The sequence below is a fragment of the Entelurus aequoreus genome, linkage group LG18, assembly GCF_033978785.1.
Source record: "Entelurus aequoreus isolate RoL-2023_Sb linkage group LG18, RoL_Eaeq_v1.1, whole genome shotgun sequence".
NCBI classification, from domain to species: domain Eukaryota; kingdom Metazoa; phylum Chordata; class Actinopteri; order Syngnathiformes; family Syngnathidae; genus Entelurus; species Entelurus aequoreus.
In genome coordinates, this window is record NC_084748.1 from 2,950,048 (window position 1) to 2,957,039 (window position 6,992).

Consider the following 6,992-nt stretch of genomic DNA (forward strand, 5'->3'; position numbering starts at 1 on the left):
AAAAGAATAAATAGATGAATTTTGGTGTAGAAAAGAAATGTGTGAATGTTTGGAACATTCACACAATGCCTGAATTCAAACGGCATATTTCCTTAGGAACTATTTGTGTTGTCACTACAGCGATGTCAGATCATTGTGCTGCTGGCCAGTGATTGGTGGGACGTCACGGAGTGAAGAATGCCGCCATTGTGCTTTTCAGGTATGTGTGTTTTGGCAGCACAGGTGTGTGTTTTGCCAGGAGCAGCACAGGTGTGTGTTTGCCAGGTAAGTATTCATTAAGTACCACCATAATGACAACATTAAATACAGTAGTGTAGTAGACCTAAGTATTCATGAAGTACCACCATAATGACAACATTAAATACAGTAGTGTAGTAGACCTAAGTATTCATTAAGTACCACCATAATGACAACATTAAATACAGTAGTGTAGTAGACCTAAGTATTCATTAAGTACCACCATAATGACAACATTAAATACAGTAGTGTAGTAGACCTAAGTATTCATTAAGTACCACCATAATGACAACATTAAATACAGTAGTGTAGTAGACCTAAGTATTCATTAAGTACCACCATAACATTAAATACAGTAGTGTAGTAGACCTAAGTATTCATTAAGTACCACCATAATGACAACATTAAATACAGTAGTGTAGTAGACCTAAGTATTCATTAAGTACCACCATAATGACAACATTAAATACAGTAGTGTAGTAGACCTAAGTATTCATTAAGTACCACCATAATGACAACATTAAATACAGTAGTGTAGTAGACCTAAGTATTCATTAAGTACCACCATAACATTAAATACAGTAGTGTAGTAGACCTAAGTATTCATTAAGTACCACCATAATGACAACATTAAATACAGTAGTGTAGTAGACCTAAGTATTCATTAAGTACCACCATAACATTAAATACAGTAGTGTAGTAGACCTAAGTATTCATTAAGTACCACCATAATGACAACATTAAATACAGTAGTGTAGTAGACCTAAGTATTCATTAAGTACCACCATAACATTAAATACAGTAGTGTAGTAGACCTAAGTATTCATTAAGTACCACCATAACATTAAATACAGTAGTGTAGTAGACCTAAGTATTCATTAAGTACCACCATAATGACAACATTAAATACAGTAGTGTAGTAGACCTAAGTATTCATTAAGTACCACCATAATGACAACATTAAATACAGTAGTGTAGTAGACCTAAGTATTCATTAAGTACCACCATAACATTAAATACAGTAGTGTAGTAGACCTAAGTATTCATTAAGTACCACCATAATGACAACATTAAATACAGTAGTGTAGTAGACCTAAGTATTCATTAAGTACCACCATAACATTAAATACAGTAGTGTAGTAGACCTAAGTATTCATTAAGTACCACCATAACATTAAATACAGTAGTGTAGTAGACCTAAGTATTCATTAAGTACCACCATAACATTAAATACAGTAGTGTAGTAGACCTAAGTATTCATTAAGTACCACCATAACATTAATACAGTAGTGTAGTAGACCTAAGTATTCATTAAGCGTTCAAATGGCGAATAGGATAAAAGGTTGTCCAGAGTTCCTCTAGAGGTAATCAGGAAGGGCGACAGAGTGCGAGGTTTTACAAAAAACGGCGCGAAAAGTGTGCAATGACAACAGTAACAAACATGGCGGTAGACGCAAAGTTAAATCTTGAAATGCAACCTTACCCCAGCAAGTTCCTTGACCCGGACACACACAAAGAGATTGTAGACTTCCATGCTTTCCCAAGTTTTCATCGGTTTCGTCGTGAATGACGTCTGGAGTGTCAGATAGTTTAACATGCCTGGGAACACGACCAACCAATAATCCTTGATATCCATCCATCCATCCATTTTCTTCCGCTTATCCGAGGTCGGGTCGCAGGGGCAGCAGCCTAAGCAGAGAAGCCCAGACTTCCCTCTCCCCAGCCACTTGGTCCAGCTCCTCCCGGGGGATCCCGAGGTGTTCCCAGGCCAGCCGGGAGACATAGTCTTCCCAACGTGTCCTGGGTCTTCCCCGTGGTCTCTACCAGTCGGACGTGCCCTAAACACCTCCCTAGTGAGGCGTTCGGGTGGCATCCTGACCAGATGCCCGAACCACCTCATCTGGCTCCTCTCCATGTGGAGGAGCAGCGGCTTTACTTTGAGCTCCTCCCGGATGACTAAGGGAGAGACCCGCCACCCGGCGGAGGAAACTCATTTCAACCGCTTGTACCCGTGATCTTGTCCTTTCGGTCATAACCCAAAACTCATGACCATAGGTGAGGATGGGAACGTAGATCAACCGGTAAATTGAGAGCTTTGCTTTCCGGCTCAGCTCCTTCTTCACCACAATGGATCGATACAGGTACTCGAGCCTCGCCACCCGACGGAGGAAACTCATTTGGGTCGCTTGTACCCGTGAGCTTGTCCTTTTGGTCATAACCCAAAGCTCATGACCATAGGTGAGGATGATGGAAACTTAGATCGACCGGTAAATTGAGAGCTTTGCCTTCCGGCTCAGCTCCTTCTTCACCACAACGCATCGATACAGGTACTTGAGCCTCGCCACCCGACGGAGGAAACTCATTTGGGCCGCTCGTACCCGTGATCTTGTCCTTTTGGTCATAACCCAAAGCTCATGACCATACGTGAGGATGGAAACTTAGATCGACCGGTAAATTGAGAGCTTTGCCTTCCGGCTCAGCTCCTTCTTCACCACAACGCATCGATACAGCGTCCGCATGACTGAAGACGCCGCACTGATCTGCTTGTCGATCTCACGATCCACTCTTCCCTTACTCGTGAACAAAACTCCGAGGTACTTGAACTCCTCCACTTGGGGCTGGGTCTCCTCCCCAACCTGATAGTACATGATAAATCTTATAGAAATAGATTCCATTGCACAGTTTGTTTTTTTGCTCATCTTAGCTTTTGGCGATAAGATCTAGGCTCCTTGCGCACGCAGCAGCCATGTTGGTTTGATGGCCCACCACTTCGTTCACATCCGTTCAAAAGTCAGGTGACTGAATACAACCTATAGCTTGTATGAAAAACCGTGGTGGTCAACCAAGCTAAGATGGCTGTACAGCTACCTGAGTACAAAAGAGGCTTAAATCTTCCTGCAAAAAGCAAATACGAGCAATGGACTAGAGCCTATACTTTATCACAAACAGATTGATCACAAGGATTATACGTCGGTCGCATTCCCAGACGTGTCAAACTACCGTGTTGCTCCAGACATCATTTTACACAACAAAAACCAATGAAAACTAGGAAAAGCATGGAGGTCTACAACTTCTTTGTGTGTGTCTGGGTCAAGGAACTTGGTATCAAGACTCTCTCGGATAAATATGCATCGTTTTTGCTCGGGTAAGTTTGCATTTCATGATTCAACTTGGCGTCTACTGCCCAAACATGGCAGTTGACGCCAAGTTGAATCATCAATCAGGTTGAAGTTTACAAGTACGCAAGTTTTTCGCCGTCTTTATCAAAATATAACTATAGATGTCAACATTGTGTATGTGCTGAAAGATTCATTTATGATCGTTGTCTTTGGTAAAAGCTTAACTCTTTTAGGTTTAGCTAACATTTGCTTTCTTTTATTTAGGCTCGCCGAGTTGGTCTATTTGGAAACACTGGTAGCGAACATGTGTTTAAGAAATACAAATGATATCAAGATAATACTTAAATGGGAAATAATAAACATTTACAATATACCAAACAATCCTGTGACAAAGTGATCACAGCAAACTCAGGCATTCTTCGACTCTGCTGCCTTGGACTGGAGTCTGAGCTGCTTTCCTCGCAGTCTTTGGTAAAACTTTGCACTCTTCCTCCCTTTTTAATGACCTCTGGAGGAACTCTGAAGAAACGTTTATCCTTTCCGCGATTTGAACGATTTATACTGGCGAAAACAACCCAAGCATAGGGCATTTAACTAAATGGCGCTTAGTACCCATCAGAGGTGGGTAGAGTAGCCAGAAATTGTACTCAAGTAAGAGTACTGTTACTTTAGAGATTTATTACTCAAGTAAAAGTAAGGAGTAGTCATCCAAATATTTACTTGAGTAAAAGTAAAAAGTATGTTGTGAAAAAACTACTCAAGTACTGAGTAACTGATGAGTAACCTGTTGGTTTAATGATGACGGCAACAAATAATGCACAAAAACATAAAAATAGCAATGAGCAAATTGAGAGCCAGGAATATCTTTTAAGCAACTAAAACAATAATATATATTAAATAATAATACATTAACATAAAAACAATGAAGGCAAATTGAGCCACAATAACTTAACAGCACCATAGGCTCAGTAGGCACAGATTACAAAGGAAAATAACAAGTTAGCCTTTACGCAAACCATAAACTGATCTGCATCTGGGAACACACTGTGCACTTCTGATTGGTGTTTCTATGCGTGCGTGTGTGTGTGTGTGTGTGTGTGTGTGTGTGTGTGTGTGTGTGTGTGTGTGTGTGTGTGTGTGTGTGTGTGTGTGTGTGTGTGTGTGTGTGTGTGTGTGTGTGTGTGTGTGTGTGTGTGTGTGTGTGTGTGTGTGTGTGTGTGTGTGTGTGTGTCTATGAGGCTGCAGTGCGTTAACAAATGTCCCCACACGATGTACATTTGACAGTGATTCATAGCAGGGAAGCTAACATCAGCCTACGGTGACAGCCAAAATATCTACTAACGTTACTTACCACGATGTGCTTCCTCAAATTTGACGTTGAGTTCATGTAAGCTTAAGCTTGTTGTTGTTTGCCGCTGAAACTTTATGTGTAGTTAAGCATGTGACCGCCTGGCTCTGTTTGATTGGTGAAACGGAGTCAAACGTCACCAGTGACTGCATTTGATTGGTGAAACGGAGTCAAACGTCACCAGTGACTGCATTTGATTGGTGAAACGGAGTCAAACGTCACCAGTTACTGCATTTGATTGGTGAAACGGAGTCAAACGTCACCAGTGACTGCATTTGATTGGTGAAACTGAGTCAAACGTCACCAGTGACTGCATTTGATTGGTGAAACGGAGTCAAACGTCACCAGTGACTGCATTTGATTGGTGAAACGGAGTCAAACGTCACCAGTGACTGCATTTGATTGGTGAAACGGAGTCAAACGTCACCAGTGACTGCATTTGATTGGTGAAACGGAGTCAAACGTCACCAGTGACTGCATTTGATTGGTGAAACGGAGTCAAACGTCACCAGTGACTGCATTTGATTGGTGAAACGGAGTCAAACGTCACCGGTGACTGTATTTGATTGGTGAAACGGAGTCAAACGTCACCAGTGACTGCATTTGATTGGTGAAACGGAGTCAAACGTCACCAGTGACTGCATTTGATTGGTGAAACGGAGTCAAACGTCACCAGTGACTGCATTTGATTGGTGAAACGGAGTCAAACGTCACCGGTGACTGCATTTGATTGGTGAAAACGGAGTCAAACGTCACCAGTGACTGCATTTGATTGGTGAAACGCAGGCATGCGATAGATCCTACTTTGAAGGTCTGTCTGACAAACCGTTTCTTCTCTATAAATATACTCAAGTAAAAGTATGTTGCATTAAAACTACTTTTAGAAGTACAATTTATCCCAAAAGTTACTCAAGTAGATGTAACGGAGTAAATGTAGCGCGTTACTACCCACATCTGGTACCCATTGAGACCAGGACCAACCTGACCACCATTGGTTTTGAAGAATTGAGCATGTTAAAATCCGAGAGTGGATTTTAATTTTGTTACCTCGCAACGTTCCAGTGACCCGCAGAAAAACACAAAGCACGTAGCACGCAGAGTACATATGATCTAATCTGGTTTGTACATCAACACAAAAGACTCAAGGCCAACCTGGCGCCTTGCTGAACCAGTTTTGGGAAAACATATCCACGAGATGACTAGACAAGACCACGATAAATCTCTCTCACACGTGCTTCTGCACAAATAAACAGCGTCCCACAACCTTGTGGTGAAGGTTAGAGCAGCTGGGTCAGTGCGAGCATCGGACCAGCTGAAGAAATGTCCTTCCAGAACCCCGCTGTCTGTGAGAAAACCGGGCCGTGGATTCAAAGGAGACTAACCTGGACGATGACGGGCTGGAGTCGTCACAAGTTGGTCAGGAGTTCGGCGGTGACAATCCAGAGAGGGACGTCACGTTCTCATCTGTCCGTCAGGTTCTCTCCGTCAGCCTCCTGTTTTCAACCACAGGTTCCCCACCCACACACCGGGAGCACAATCAGAAATGGTTCTGGGAGACCTCCAACAAACAAAGTACACGCACTTCAAATCATTTGAAAAAACAAAAAGACACGTTTCTGTTCCCCTTTTTTTTTTTTTTCTCTCGGATTCTGACTCAGATCCTCTTGTTTGCCTCTCGGCTCCAGCCACCAAAGCACTCGTAGACGCAACAGCGGGAGACGGCAACACAGGTTTTTTTAGTCGGGGTCGGGCGGAGGAGAGAGAGGGATGGAGGAAAAAGCTAGCGGTAATTAGTGAGTCTGTACCTGACTCTCACTGACATAAGCCCCGCATTCCTCTGAGGGGAGGCGGGTGAGGAAAAGACGGGGGGGGAGTTCCAACACACTTAATGAACCCATCAGAGAAGACTTCCTTCCAAAGCAGCACTCACTCAGAGAAGAAAGTCCAGACCAAGCAGACCAAAGCTCAGGTGCGGGATCCTCCGTCCATGGCGCTTCCGTCTCTGCGTCCTCCCTCTCTGGCACCTGTGTGTGGTGTACACACAACTCACCAAACCAGAATGTGTGGCGCCCAAACCCCCAACGCAGCTCCCGCCCTCCCCTCTGTGCTATCAGTCCGGATGGGAAACGCTATCCTTCTGAGTGTGTGTGTGTGTGTGTGTGTGTGTGTGTGTGTGTGTGTGTGTGTGTGTGTGTGTGTGTGTGTGTGTGTGTGTGTGTGTGTGTGTGTGTGTGTGCCTTGACCGATCTTGGTCCTAGCAGGTGTGTAAGCGGCAGAAGAACAAACCT

General features: G+C 43.4%; 1 protein-coding gene across 1 annotated transcript in view; it reads right to left on the minus strand.

Annotated features, from left to right (window-relative positions):
* LOC133633676 (RNA-binding protein 47-like) overlaps positions 1–6,738 on the minus strand; it is a 91,747-nt gene extending 85,009 nt beyond the window's left edge. Inside the window, exons 1-2 of the mRNA XM_062026294.1 lie at positions 6,635–6,738; positions 6,087–6,197 (exon numbers count right to left, since the gene is read on the minus strand). The gene's annotated coding sequence lies outside the window, so the exon portion shown is untranslated. The remainder of the gene's footprint in view (positions 1–6,086; positions 6,198–6,634) is intronic.
* Positions 6,739–6,992: the final 254 nt, after the last annotated feature.